This window comes from Eriocheir sinensis, chromosome 25, assembly GCF_024679095.1.
Source record: "Eriocheir sinensis breed Jianghai 21 chromosome 25, ASM2467909v1, whole genome shotgun sequence".
NCBI classification, from domain to species: domain Eukaryota; kingdom Metazoa; phylum Arthropoda; class Malacostraca; order Decapoda; family Varunidae; genus Eriocheir; species Eriocheir sinensis.
Genome location: NC_066533.1, coordinates 17,105,557 through 17,120,768, shown reverse-complemented (window position 1 = coordinate 17,120,768; position 15,212 = coordinate 17,105,557). Strand labels below are relative to the sequence as shown.

Sequence of the window (15,212 nt, the reverse complement as noted above, 5' to 3'; positions counted from 1 at the left end):
ATCAGTCATCTTAGGATAATGATCTATATGTTTCCAAAATATTCACTAGCATAAGATGTACTGAGTTTGTGCAGCAAATTTCCCAAACATAGTATTAAGTTGCTTTCATAATTGAGTAGTAATTATGTGTAAAGGTCACAATACAAAAATTACTGGTCTTTACTTGACTGAGCTGATATTCAGATGATCTAAACTGGAAATACTTAATTTTACACACAAGACATCATTTGCCTTCATATATGTGGCCTTGACTGAACCAGAGGCCTTCCATCCCAACAAAAAATTACACCAACTTAAAATCTTTTAACATGAAATAAAATGAAAGCCGAGGGACCAAGAGTTTGCCGAGGGCCACACGTCCACACCAAAGAGGCCAAGCTGGGAAAACTGAAAGGAAACAAAAATGACCCAAGAAAATACTACTGAAAACTGCAACAAAACACCAAGTCAGTCCATGAAGACCTCCTCACCTGGGATTCCTTAGACTGAGGGGCCACTGGAGCCTCAAGACCTGTGAAGCCAGATTGTCCTACTCGCCTATATTTGCCGATTTCCGACCCTAGAACTGTCTCCTGGGCCTCAATAACTAGATTCATTTATAGTTATCGTCAAAATCGTAAATTCCTGATGCTTTTTGGCAATAGTTAACCCGGTATCAGCGACGGGCCAAATTTTTGCCATGATAAAATAAATGATGCATAAACTGATCACAAATGCATTGATATATATTATAAAATGGTTAGCAAGAGTGATGTTTTTTCTAATTTTTCTTGCTTAGAGGGACCTTTAACCTGGTAGCAGCGACGGGGCAAATTTGTGGCTTTACCGTGTAGCAGCGACGGGCCAAATTTGTGCCACGATATATACCCCCCAAAACAGATGATGCATAAACTGATCACAAATGCTTCGATATATATTATGAAACGGTTGGCGTGAGTGATGTTTTTTTCTCATTTTTCTCGCTTAGAGGGGCCTTTAAGAAACATGATCGCCGCAGCTACCGGGTTAAGGGTCAGAAGCCGGAAAATGTGATGCTTTGAGTGCGATAATCAGGCAACGGTGCTCAAGACCCGGCCTGGAAGAGAACAATATGCTATTTTAATGTACTGCTACACTGTATTTTTTATGGCATAGTCTTAGTTTTATATCCACACCCAGAGAGATTTATAATAGACTCTTGAAAACCTGTCTGTGCATTACACCTACGAATGAATTGTTGTATATAAGCCATGTTATGTTCCTATCACGGGACTGTGTTGAGAAATACACGATGATGATGAACTTAACTAATGAGACTTTACTTCCAACTTGATGATAGTGAAACCAAATTGTCGAGTCCATTTTGGCGTTGGCTCCCGCGGGTCAGTTTCTCCCCTCTTCTCTGCCACACACTCCCAACACCTATTTTTTCCTCCAATATGTTACCTGTAGCTTACATATGAGAGGAAGAGATTGGTGTTGGGACTGTGTGGCAGAGCATGGGGGAGAAATGGACCCGTGGGAGCCTTCGCCAAACCGGCCTCGACATATTTGGAAGACTGTAGAGCACGAAAACCTATACTGAAAAGAGCATATACAGATTATTAGATGAATTATTCTATGTGGGAAAGGAGAGGATGAAGGAATGGAGAGAGGAAGAGACTGAGTTGAAGTACTTGGAGAGGAAAGGAGATGAATAGAGAGAGGGAGGGACAATGAATGGAGAGAATAGGAGGAGGAGCTTAGAGGAAGGAAATAAAAGAGAGAAAAGAGAATGAAATGATGGAGAAGTCAGAGGTGATGAGAGAGAGGATGGAGGGAATAGGAGGAGCTTAGAGGAAGGAAATAAAAGAGAGAGAGAGAGAGAGAGAGAGAGAGAGAGAGAGGGGAATAAGTAAAAAGATGGATAAAGAAAGGGATGAAGAAAAGAAAAGTAATGATGGAGAGGGAAGAGGGGAGGAGGATAAAGAAACCCCCCCACAAAAAACAAAAAAAAACTAAGGAAAAAGTTGAGAGGTGGAGGAGGGAAGACTGGTGGAGGGGTGGAAGGGTCAGGAAGGAGGGAGGGAGGAGGGGCTTGAGTGGAGTGGAGGTAAGTGGAGAGAGATGGCAGCCTGTGTGAATGTGTGTGTGTGTGAATGTGTGTGTGTGTGTGTAGTGGCCAACTGGTGACCGCTCGAGACGCACACACGACCGACCGCTCCCGCCGACGCTCGTGTGCACGTGTGTGTGTGTATATAAGAGTGTGTGTGTGAGTGTGTGTGTGTGTGTGTGTGTGTGTGTGTTAAGTGCCGTGATAAAGGTGGTTAATTAAGTGGTTCATTAAAGTGCAGGTGAGAGTAAGCGTGACATGATCCACTTAATTAAAAAAAGTACCAGGTGAAAAGAGGTTAAAGAGGGAGAAAATAAAAGGGAAAGAAATAAAGCAAAAAAGAACTGGTAAGGCTGAAAGATAGAGTGATAAGTGGAGAGAGAGAGGGAGAAGAAAGGGAGAAAAAGGGAGAGAAGGAAGTAAGAGAAAGACATAGATAGGGAGAGTAATATAAGGGAGGAAGATAAGATACTGGTTAAAGTGAGAGAGAGAGTATCAAATAGAGAGGGAGAGGGAGGGAGAGAGATAAAGAAGGAAGTATGAGAGAGAAAAAAAAGGAAAAACAATGAATGGAAAGGAATTAGAGATACCGGTTAGGCTGAGAGAGAGAGAAGAGATAATCAAGTGGAGGGAGAGAGAGAAAGAGAGAGGAGGAGGAGAAGGAAGTAGGAGAAAGATGAATGGGATAGTAATGAATGGGAAGGAGTCAGAGGTACCGTTTAGGCCGAGAGAGAAAGAGTGGACTGAGAAAGGGAAATGGATAAAAAAGAATGGGATATCAACCTGGTAGAAGAGGAAGAAAAGGAGGAGGAAAGAAGGGAAGTAAAGGAATTTCCACCATACTATACACACGAGAGAATAGAAAAGATAAAAGGAGGAAAAAAAGGAAAGTAAGAAAGAGCGACAAATAAAGATTCCGGGAAAAGTTGAATAAGTAAAAGAAAGAGAAGATAAGAGGAGGGAAAAAAAGAAAGAAAGAGGGATAGATAAGGATTCCGGGAAAAGTTGAATAAGTGAAAGATAGAGAAGATAAAAGGAGGGAAAACAAGAAAGTAAGAAAGAGCGACAGATAAAGATTCCGGGAAAAGTTGAATAAGTAAAAGATAGAGAAGATAAAAGGAGGGAAAACAAGAAAGTAAGAAAGAGCGACAGATAAAGATTCCGGAAAAAAGTTGAATAAGTGAAAGATAGAGAGAATAAAGGAAATGAAGAGTGCTGAAGAGATAGCGAGGTGAAGAGACTAAAGAAGACTGAAGAGAAAAAGGGAGTGAAAACCGAGACTGAAGATAAATGTAATAAGAGAAACAGACAAGAAAAATGAAAGAAAAGAGAACATTGTCGAGGAAAAAAAGGAAGAGAAGAAAGAAGGGAGTGAGGAAAAGGAAGAAAGAAGGGAGTGAGGAAAAGGAAGAAAGAAGAGAATGAGAAGAAGAAAACTACACTACGGAGGACAGGGGAGAGAGAGAGAGAGAGAGAGAGAGAGAGAGAGAGAGAGAGAGAGAGAGAGAGAGAGAGAGAGAGAGAGAGAGAGAGAGAGAGAGATGTAGGAAGAGGAGAAAAGATAATAAAACACGAAACAAAGAAACGAAGAAAGAAAAAGAAAGAAGAAAGGAAGGAAGAACAAATACAACCCCTACCAAATAAAAACGGGAAAAGAAAAAAAAGAAACCAGGAAAGGCAAAGAAAAGAACAATCAAATACGCCAGAAAAAAAGACAACAAAAGACTGAGGGAAAGAAAATTAAGGTAGACATGTTCAACTTTAAAGACAAAAAAAAAGAAAAAAGCCCCCCCCTATAATTATGTGACTAAGGTAACGTGCGAGGGCGAGACAGACAGACAGACAGACAGACAAACAGGGAAACAGAGACTAACCAGACAAACAGACAGACAAAGAGACACAAAGACAGATAGACAGACAGACAGACATAAAAACAGACAGACGACAGAAATAAACAAATACAGACAGACACAGAAAACGAAAGACAGACACACACATAGACAGAGACAGACAAACAGGGAAACAGAGACTAACCAGACAAACAGACAGACAAAGACACAAAGACAGACAGATAGACAGACAGACAGACAAATAAGCGTGTCCCACCTGCATCCCTTTCCCGTAACAAGAGAAAGGAACGTAAATTATTTGAGTCGGAGGAGGAGGAGGAAGAGGAAGAAAACGAGCCTGTGGAAATGAAATCAAACTCGAGGGAAATTGTGTTGAAAAGTATATACGCGATGAGTTTGTGTGTGAAAGAAGATTTGGTGGTATGTAAGTTATTGTCTTAGATGTTTTATTATGATTGATTTCATAGTTAATTTTGGGGGTAACGAGACGACTGAGTTAGCGATGAATTATAGGACAAGGAGAGGAAAGAGGCAATGTTACTTAGTTTGAGACTGAGAGAAAATTTAACATGTGAATAAGAACGTTAAAAGGAAAAAAAAGTGTTATTAAAAGATATAGTACTGAGAGGAAAAAAATATATGTGTAGGCAAATGAGAACTTCAGTATTAAAATGAAAAAGGAACGAATGTATATACTAGAAACTTAAGTAACAAGAAGAATAGGAACGTGAATCATAATAGAGAAAAATAGATAAGCGAGAAACCAAACAAAATAAAACAAAAATAAGACTTAAGCTACACAAGAAAAAAAAAAGAAAAAAAATATGAAACGAGAAACGAAACAAAATAATAATGACACGAGTTTAAAAAGAAAAGAAAAAGGAGAAAAAAAAACATTAGCAACTAAAAATAAAAAAAAAGAATACTAGAAATAAAATATATAGATATCAAATTACAAGGAAGTCCTAACAAAGAAATAAGCGTAACAAGAAATTCGACCAAGGGCAAAAAGAAGAGCATACCATAAACAACAAAATAAAATAAGGAAGAAAAAAGTTAGAAAGAAAGATGACGAAGAACGCGGGTAACAAGAACAAAGACATTCCATTGAAGAAAGGGAAGGGAAGGAAGGAAGGAAGGAAGGAGGAAGGAAGGAGGAAGGTAGGGATGGATAGGGAGGGTAGGGTAGGGAAGGGAAGGAAGGAGGGAAGGGTAGGGTGGATAGGGAGGGTAGGGAAGGAAGGAAGGAAGGAAGGAAGGAAAGGATGGGAAGGAAAGGGAAGGGAAAGGAAGGAAAAGAAAGCAAAGGGAGGGAAGGGATGAAAAGTGATGGGATGGGAAAGGAAGGGAAGAGAAGTGTAGTGAAGGGAAGGGAAGGGAAGGGATGGAAAAGGGAGAGAAGGGAGGAGAAGGGAAAGGAAGGGATAGAGAGTGAAGGGAAGGGAAGGGAAGGGAAGGGAAGGGAGGGGAAGTGTAGTGAAGGGAAGGGAAGGGGAAGGGAAAGGAAGAGAAGTGTAGTGGGGAAGGGAAGGGAAGGGAAGGGAAGGGAAGGAATGGGAGGGAAGGGAAGGAAGGGGAAGAGGGGGGATGGGAAGTAATTTAAGGACATGGGGGGAGAGGGTAGGACCTTCGATCCGCATTACATACTTTCTCTCTCTCTCTCTCTCTCTCTCTCTTTCATTCATTCATTCATATTATTTCAAGTTAATTTTGTGATCAGTGAATAATTTAAATCCCGACCACACACACACACACACACACACGCACACACACATACACACACACACACACACACTAAAAACATCTGAAAAATAATAAAAAAAGCAAAACGAAAAACAAAAAGAAAAACAAATGACGTCAAGAGTTCGTCCCTAAATCGAGCGACTACAAATCCATTTTCTCTCATTTCCCATTTTTTTCTTTTTTTTTCTTTTTTTGTTTGTTTGTTTCGTGACGATTAACTTTATTCTTATTTTCGTGTGTGAGAGGGGAGACGAAAAGAGAGAGAGAGAGAGAGAGAGAGAGAGAGAGAGAGAGAGAGAGAGAGAGAGAGAGAGAGAGATAGAGAGAGAGAGCCTCTCTCTCTCTCTCTCTCTCTCTCTCTCTCACACACACACACACACACACACAGAAGACAAAAAGAAAGGACAAGGAGGAAAGAAAAAACAAGACAAGCCTGAAAAGTAAGGAAGAAAAGAAGACAAAGTAGACAAAGAAAAGATAGAGACGAGAAAGAAAAAAATAAAGAAAACAGAAGAAAAAACGACGCATGGAAAGTGAAGAAAGGAAGAAAGAGGAAATAAATAAATAACATACGAAAAGGAAAGAAAAAAAAGAAAGGAAAGAAAGAAAAGAAAAGCCTGGAAAGTGAGGAAAGAAGAAAGAGAAAGAAGAGAGAAATAAGGTAGAGAAATAAAGTAGAGAAAAGTAGAGAAATAAAGAGAAACAAAGAAGATAAATAAAGTAGAGAAACAAAATAGAGAAACAAAGAAGATAAATGAAGAAGATAAATGAAGAAGAGAAATATAGAAGAGAAATAAAGTAGAGAAATAAAGAAGAAAATAAAAGAGAGAAAAAAAAGAAGGATTATCAGAGAGCTCTTCCGGCAGGCAACAGAATGACCAATATAACACTAAAGAGAAAAATCACATCACGAAAGAGGAAGAAGAAGAGGAGGAGGAAGAGGAGGAGGAGGAGGAGGAACCGGATCCTGAGTAAGGGAAAAATAATGAGAAACTGAGAAATGGAAGATGAAGATTGAATACGAGGAAGAGGAGGAAGAGGAAGAGGAAGAGGAGAAGGAGGAGGAGGAACCGGGTTTTGTGTAAGGGGAAGGAAGACGAGGAGGAAAGGAAAGAACGGGAAGAAGGAAGATGAGGGGAGAAGAAGAATGAGAAACAGGAAGGAAGAGAAGGAGAAGGAAGAGGAAGAGGAAACAGGAGGAAGAAAGAGGAGATAGAGGAAGAAAGGAGGAAAGAGGAAGGAGGAGGAGGAATTAAGAACAGGAAGTAGGAAGAGGAAGAGAAGGAAATGTAGAAGAAAAACAAAATACGAAATACTGAAAAAGGCAAAGAATAGAGGAGGAGGAGGAGGAGGAGGAGGAGGAGGAGGAGGAGGAAGAAGAAGAAGAGGAAGAGGAGAGAATAGAAAATGATAGGAAGTCAACATTATGAATACGTAATAGAGTTATATAAATCAATGAGAGAGAGAGAGAGAGAGAGAGAGAGAGAGAGAGAGAGAGAGAGAGAGAGAGAGAGAGAGAGAGAGAGAGAGAGAGAGAGAGAATCGTGACAAGACAGGAATGGACAAATATTAGCTTCCAAGACCATTCAGCGGAGGGTCGGGACGGATGGAAGAAAAAATTGGAGTTGGAACCGATGGATGGAGGATCGGGGAGGAAGGGAAGGGGATCGAATCTTACATAAGGGGGATTCGGGGTGTGGAGGGGAAAATTAAGGGGTGGAAGAGGGTAGAAAGGGAGTTGGAAGGTAAAAATTGGGTTGGGGTGACACGCAGACTCCAAGGAAGCGAAGAGAATACGATCAAACCTTATATATACAATCTGAGGTGAGGAAAAGTGGAATGAAAGTGTGGAAAAGGGTGTGGAAAGGTATTTTACGGGTAGAAATTGAGGTGGAATGTAAGAATTGAGTTGGGTCGACAGTCAGAACAGAAGAAAACACAGAAAACACGATCAGTCTTTATAAACAGAATCTGAGAAGAAAATAGGAAGAAAGGGGTTGGATAGGGTGTGGAAAGGTATTTTACGGGTAGAGAGGGAGTTGGAATGTAAGAATTGAGTTGGATCGACAGTCAGAACAGAAGAAAACACAGAAAACACGATCAGAGTCTTTATAAACAGAATGTGATAAGAAAATAGGGAGGAAAGGGTACAAAAGGGTGTGAAAAGCTATTTTAAGGGTAGAAAGGGTATTGGAAGATAAGAATAGGGTTGGGTGGACACGGAAACTACAGGAATGTGAAGGGAACACAATATGATCCTTGTACACTGCAATCTTGGTGAGAAAGGCGAATTAAAGTGTGAAATTGTATATAGAAAGATATTTTGCGGTTTGAATGGGATTTGAAAGTAATAAATGAGATCAATGCACAGAATACAATATAAAAAACGCGATCAAATCCTTCATAACACAATCTGGGGGTAAGAAAAAATGAGTTAAAGGGTTGAATAGTGTAAAGAAAGGTATTTTATGTGTAGAAAGGAATTTGAGAAGAAAAGAATCCAGGAGTTTAAGAATATAAAAGCAGAAACAATAGGTAAAGAAAAAAAAATCAAGACAATAGAAGGGAATCAGGAACAGAATCTAACCTTTTATAAACGAGACCTAGTTTATGGAAAGGAAGAGAAACATAATAGAATAGCAAACACAATAGAAATAGAATGATAGAATAGAAATAATAGAACACAACAGAATAATAGATTAGAAGAGAAAAAGGGGAGGAGTAGAAATGACTCAAAAAATATATATGATGGTATAAAGGAAGGGAGACGGACGGAAGGGAAAACATTGGGTTGGAATCGATGTAGGAAGATCAAAGAGGAGAGAAACACGATCAGAACCTTTATGAGCGTGATACGGGGTGTGGAGGGATAATTAAGGGGCATTAAGGGAGGAATATAATGTGAAAGAGGAAGGAAAGGGAGGAATGATGTAACAATGTACACGGAAGTAGAAATATGTTAACCTCAGAAGATAATTAATTTTGGATCAGAAAGTTAAAAAAAAAGAAATATGGCAGAAAATATGAAGAGAAGAGAGATTGAAAAATAAGGATGACGTGTTTGGATGAAAAAAAAGCGAAAATGAATGAAAGAAAAGGATGATTATAATTAATTTTGGATCAGAAAGTTAAAAAAAGAGAAATATGGCAGAAAATATGAAGAGAAGAGAGATTGAAAAATAAGGATGACGTGTTTGGATGGAAAAAAAGCGAAAATGAATGAAAGAAAAGGATGATTAGAATTAACTTTGGATCAGAAAGTTAAAAAAAGAAAGAAATATAGCAGAAAATATGAAGAGAAGAGAGACTGAAAAATAAGGATGACGTGTTTTGATGAAAAAAGCGAAAATGAATGAAAGAAAAGGATGATTAGAATTAATTTTGGATCAGAAAGTTAAAAAAAGAAAGAAATATAGCAGAAAATATGAAGAGAGGAGAGATTGAAAGATAAGGATGACGTGTTTGGATGAAAAAAAAAGCGAAAATGAATGAAAGAAAAGGATGATTAGAATTAATTTTGAATCAGAAAATAAAAACAACAAAAAAGGAAAGAAATATGGCAGAAAATATGAAGAGAAGAGAGATTGAAAGATAAGGATGACGTGTTTGGATGGAAAAAAAAGCGAAAATGAATGATTGATTGATTGATAGTTTATTGTTGCAAGTAAACAACATAGGAGAAGGGAATGAAAGAAGAGGATGATTAGAATTTTGTATCAGAAAGTAAAATGAAAAAAAAAATATGGATACTAATGAGGTTGAAGAATTTATATACAGAAAAAAAGTTGAAATTGATTGACAGATAAGAATGAAGTTTGCGAATGATAAAGAAAAGAAGAAAAAAAAAGATAATTTGAGAGCAAGACGGAAAATGATAAAAGTCTGAATAACGAAGAAATAAAAAAGGAAAAATTAAATGACAGGAAAACAGTTTAAATATTGAAGAAAAAAGAAAAAAAAAGAAATTAAATGATATATAAAGCATGTGTTCAGATATCTCATACTAAAAAAAAAATCAGGATAAAAAAATAAATAAAAAGAAAAAGGGAGAAAAAAAGTGTAGAAAAGGGAGAGTAAATCAATCTCCCTGCGTCTACCTGTCCAATTACCTGTCGATCAACTCACCTGTCTGTCGGTCTGTCTGTATGTCTGAAAATATGTATGTCTATGTATTTTTCTGTCAGTATGTCTATGGATGTTCTTCAATCTGTCTGTCTTTGCAATCATTTACTTGTATTCTTGTTAGTCTGTCTGTGTGTGTGTATGTATGTATGTATGTATGTATGTGAGAGGTGGAGTGCTGGGGAGGGAAGGGAGAGGAGAGGTGGAGAAAAAGGGGTCTGTCTGTATCTGTTTGTCTATCTGTCTGTCTGTATGTCTGTCTGTATGTATGTATGTATTGAAGAGGTGGAGTGCTTGGGAGGGAAAATGGAGTCTGTCTGTATGTCTGTCTGTCTGTCTGTCTGTCTGTCAATTCACTCATCCTCATCCACATAACAAAACTCCACTCAACATGCAAAAAATAACACACTCCACATTCATATTCCTCCACCAGACTCTATTACACTCCACTTCTTATTTTCCACTTAGCTCCTACCACTTAGCGATAAAAAACACTTGTAGTACACCGAGGAGGAGGAGGAGGAGGAGGAGGAGGGGGAGGAAGAAGAAGGAGAAGAATGTCGTGTTTGTGTGAGTGAATTATGATTGAGGGAGGGTGGAATCGAAATGCCAATCTCTCTCTCTCTCTCTCTCTCTCTCTCTCTCTCTCTCTCTCTCTCTCTCTCTCTCTCTCTCTCTCTCTCTCTCCATATGGATGACTGACGCAATAGGGAGAGATGGAGGGGTCGGAGGGAGGGAAGAGGAGGAGGAGGAGGAAAGGAGGGAGGGAGAGAGCGGCACATTCCAAGAAATAAGAGGAAGGAAGAAAGGAGGAAGAGGAAGAGGGGAAGGGAAGAGGAGGAATCGAACAGCGTGACTCACACATAAGTAGAGGAAGGGAAGAGGAGGAGGAGGAGGAGGAGGAGGAGGAAGGAAGAGGGGAGGAGTAGACATGAAAGAGACAAAGGGAGATGGAGATATGAAGGAGGGAGGGAGGGAGGGAGGGAAGAAGGAAGAGAAACGGGAGACAGTTTACAGGCAGAAGAGAGAAAGGAAGGGTGACAGGAGGGTAGGGGAAGGGAGAGAGGAGGAAGGAGGAGGATAGAGGAAGGGAGAATATGAAGGATGGAAGAAAAACGGGGAGAAGAGGGAAGAGGGTGAAGGGAGAAAAATTAGAGGAAGGGAAGGGAGAGAAGGGAAAGGGGAGTAAGTTAACAGGAAAGACGGAAGGAAGGGGAAGGGAAGGAAAGGGAAGGGATGGAGAGGACCCAACGACCTCTCCATTTATAAATACATCCATCTACCTACCTACCTACCTATACCTATCAAATTACCTACTAAAACATACTGCTTAAGAAACTATATAAAAACCCTGGCTAACTACCTGACTACCCGCCTAACAAGCAAACTATCCAACAACCTTTAAAACAATCACAAGTAACAAGCAGGCAACCATTAAGTGTTCTCGCAAGTCGTCCTCACCAATCTCAGTTTTCTTTAATATAACAAAACACACAGAAGCTTAAACACTATCATATGGAAGAGAAATAAAACACCGATATTAGGAAACTGAAATAAGTCAAATAAAGTTAACATTTATTGAAGAGTTTAACAATTGTCTTCTCAACTTGCCCTTCAGAAAGCTTTGGCAAATAACACAACACCTCCTCCTCCTTCTCCTCCTCCTCCTCCTCCTTTCCTTATCTCCTTCGCATCTTTTTCACCTTCTTCCTTGTCCATTATTATCCGCCTTATCACCAAGCATCATTATCATTTTCGTCTCGAGTGCGAAATTAAGATAAAAATGAAAAATACTAAAACATAAGACTGGACATTACATAATTCCTTTCTCTTAACTCACGACATAAATCTTTTCTCTTATCTTAAAACAACAACAGCAATCTCTCTCTCTCTCTCTCTCTCTCTCTCTCTCTCTCTCTCTCTCACCTGCAACCTGGCCCTCCTCCTTCCTCCCTTTCTTCCTTCCTTTCGCTTCTTCCCCTTCAGAGCAAATGAATCTAGCCAGCCCTTGTGTTTATCGTGTGAATGAGGCAGTGAGTGAAGCAGTGAGCGAAGCACCGAATCGCGAGTGTGAAGCTTCAACCCGAACTTTCGAACCAACAGAGTGAACCTTGTGAAAATAAGAATAAGTGAAAGAAATATATTACAGGATGAATCAAGGAATAAACTGATGAATATAAGGAGAAAAGAGAGAAAAATAGAACATACAACAGAATATATGAGTTGAATGAACATGTTAAAGTATGCAAAAAAGTTGACTATAGAAGAAAAGGTGAATATTTGAGCTTTGAAACTGTTAAAAGACTAAATTAGGAAGTGTTTGAAAGAAGTAGTAAGTGACTGAAAGGAAGGTGTAAGATTAAAACTCCCTCGATATTAGCAAATCAGGACTTGTGTAAAATAGTTTAATTGACGTTTCCTTGAGATGAACTAACTTTTATCGAGGAAGTTAGTGAAGTGAGAGAAAAACAATATACCAAACTTTTGAATACATAGTTAAAGAAAAAAGAAAGAAAAATAACATCGTAGAAAAAAGTGAAAATAACATTGAATAGTTTGGAAGAAGAAGAAGAAAATAGACAAAAAGAAAGGAAGGAAAGGAAGGAAAAGAAGGAAGGGAGGGAAAAGGAAAATAAAAAAGGAATAGAAACAAGGAAACAAAATCAACTTAACTTAAGAAAAAAAAGAGAGAAAGAAAGAGAAACAGAAGAAGAAAAGAACCTTAATTAACTTACTAACTTACTGAACTACCTGAGTGCCTACCTGGACTTCACCTGGTCGTCCCCCCCCAGCCCCCCACCTCCCCATCACCAGCCCCACACCTGCGCCCCTGTGGTGAGAGCTGAACTAATTATGGTAAGCCCCAGGTGTTCCAGAGAGAGAGAGAGAGAGAGAGAGCGAGAGTACTTTTTCTCTTTTAATTGTCTGTTTTTACCTGTTATGTCATTCTCTCTCTCTCTCTCTATTTTCGTTCCTTCCCTCGTTTATTTTTTCTCCCTTTCCTTCCTTCTCTCCCCTCAATCTGTCTCTCATGTCTCGAGTCACGTCACGCATCTCTCTCTCTCTACTATTATTATTTATTTCCTTTTTTCATTGTAAGTAAATTTGAATAAGATTTTTACGCTTCATCTTAACTTTATTTTTCTATTTTATTATTTTATTCATTTATTTCATTTATTTATTTATTATTTTATTTTTATTTTTACTTTCATTTTTGGTCATGAAGAGACGAAGGTTATTTTGGTCTTTCTATTTATCTTAAGAGGGACATGCGATAGTATTCCTCCTCCTCTCTCTCTCTCTCTCTCTCTCTCTCTCTCTATCTTCTCTCATTTTCTCTCTTATTCTTTTCATCCTTTCCTTTCCCTTCCTAGTTCCTATCTATCTATCTATCTATCTATCTATCTATCTATCTATCTATCTATCTATCTATCCACTTCCTGTATCTTATGTGTAGTTTAACGCATGTATAGTTTTAGAAATAAGGTTTTAATATATAGCAGAATACACATTCATACCAAAAATCTCTAACTATTTTTTCTGAGGTGTCTGAGTTAAAACGATAATCATGTCCCTTATAAATGTATTGTAGTTTAACGAATGTGTGCTGAGTGTAGGAAACGGCGCCTCTATAAACACTTGCCTGCGCCATGATGGGGTACTCGGGTCAACCACCTAAAGAACGTCTGCCGGCGCTATGGGTCAGGACGTAAAATAAATAAATAAATAAATACGTATATACAAGTGACGGATTTTAAGAGGTCACTGGTGGGAGGGGATAAAACACGGACCCACGTATTAGAGGAAAATGCAAACAATTATAAAGAATAATAGTTGGGTAAATAAATATGAATGATCATATCTTACGTTTTAATGCATCAAGAATAGGTTTGAAAATATCACTAATGGGAGGAAAAACAAACATATATAGAAAAGAAGGAAGCAAGGAAGAACAGAAAGGAAAGGAAGGAAAAGGAGGAGGGAAGAAAGAAACAAGGAAGGAAAATAAGGAAGATAAATCACCCATCAACTTTGGAAGAGAGAAAAAAAGAGAAAAAAAGACATATTTAACGAGTGTGTGCAACGTAGGAAGCAAAGAAGAAAGAAAGGAAAGGAAGGAAAAGAAGGAAGAAAGAAAGAAACAAGAAAGGAATATAAAGAAAAAAATCACCCATCAACTTTGGGAGACAGAAAAAGGGAGAAAAAAAGACATTTAACGAGTGTGTGCAACGTAGGAAGCAAAGAAGAAAGAAAGGAAAGGAAGGAAAAGAAGGAAGAAAGAAAGAAACAAGAAAGGAATATAAAGAAAAAAATCACCCATCAACTTTGGGAGACAGAAAAAAAAGAGAAAAAAAGACATATTTAACGAGTGTGTGGAATGTAGGAAGCGGGTTTAAATATCCAAGTGACAGGTGTTATGAGGTCAATAGTGGGAGGAAATAAAACATGGATCCAAATATTAAAGGAAAATGCAAACAAGTATAAAGAAAATTAGCCGGGCAAATAAATGAATGTAAATGATTATACCTTACGTTTTAATGGATAAAGAATAGGTTTTGAAAATATAACTAATGGGAAAAAAAGATAAAGAAAAGAAGGAAGCAAAGAAGAAAGGAAAGGAAAGGAAGGAAAAGGAGAAAGAAAGAAACAAGGAAGGAATATAAAGAAAAAAATCACCCATCAACTTTGAAAGACAAAAAAAAGAGAGAAAGAGACAGAATATGTTCGGAAATATCACTGAAAAGGATAAAGGGGATAAAATACGGACCCAATTATTAGAGGAAAATGCAAAGAGTTCTGAAGGAAAAATGATCAGATAAATAAATATGGATGATTATACCTTACCTTTAGTGCATCAAGAATAGGTTTGAAATGAAAGTATTAGAGGAAACGAAAGCAGTTATAGAGAAAAATAGTTGGGTAAATAAATGAATGGAAATGATTATATATACGTTACGTTTTAATGGATAGATAATGGGTGTGGAAATATCACTAATGGGAGGAAAAACAAACATAGAGAAAAATAATGAAGTCAGGTAAAAAAAAAATACCATGAGTTTTAAGATACAAGAAATTGGTTTGAAAATGTCACTAATGGGGAGAAAAAATATCAAGAAAACAAAAACAAAAATACAGACAAATGTAAGATAAAAAATAAGATGAAAATAAAGATGAAAATAAACTGAGAAATAATAAAAAAGTAAGGTGAAAAATTATATGAAAATAAAGATAATGGGGAGAAAAAATATATATACTAAGAAAAGAAAATACATACAAAATGAATATGAAAAATAAGAAAATAAATAAATAGACAGACAAATACAAATAAAAAAAAATAATATCACAGACGACGAGGAGGAAACACGAATCTCGAATGGAACGTGAAATATACAAGATTTTTATGGCTCTGTAAATACGCGTTCGGG

General features: G+C 37.9%; 1 long non-coding RNA gene across 2 annotated transcripts in view; it reads right to left on the bottom strand.

The window, feature by feature from the left end:
• Positions 1 to 15,212, bottom strand: part of LOC127003516 (uncharacterized) — a 66,497-nt gene that overhangs the window by 1,483 nt on the left and 49,802 nt on the right. For both annotated transcript variants that reach the window (XR_007757111.1, XR_007757110.1), the window contains exon 3: positions 11,713 to 11,896. This is a non-coding gene — a long non-coding RNA (uncharacterized LOC127003516). The remainder of the gene's footprint in view (positions 1 to 11,712; positions 11,897 to 15,212) is intronic.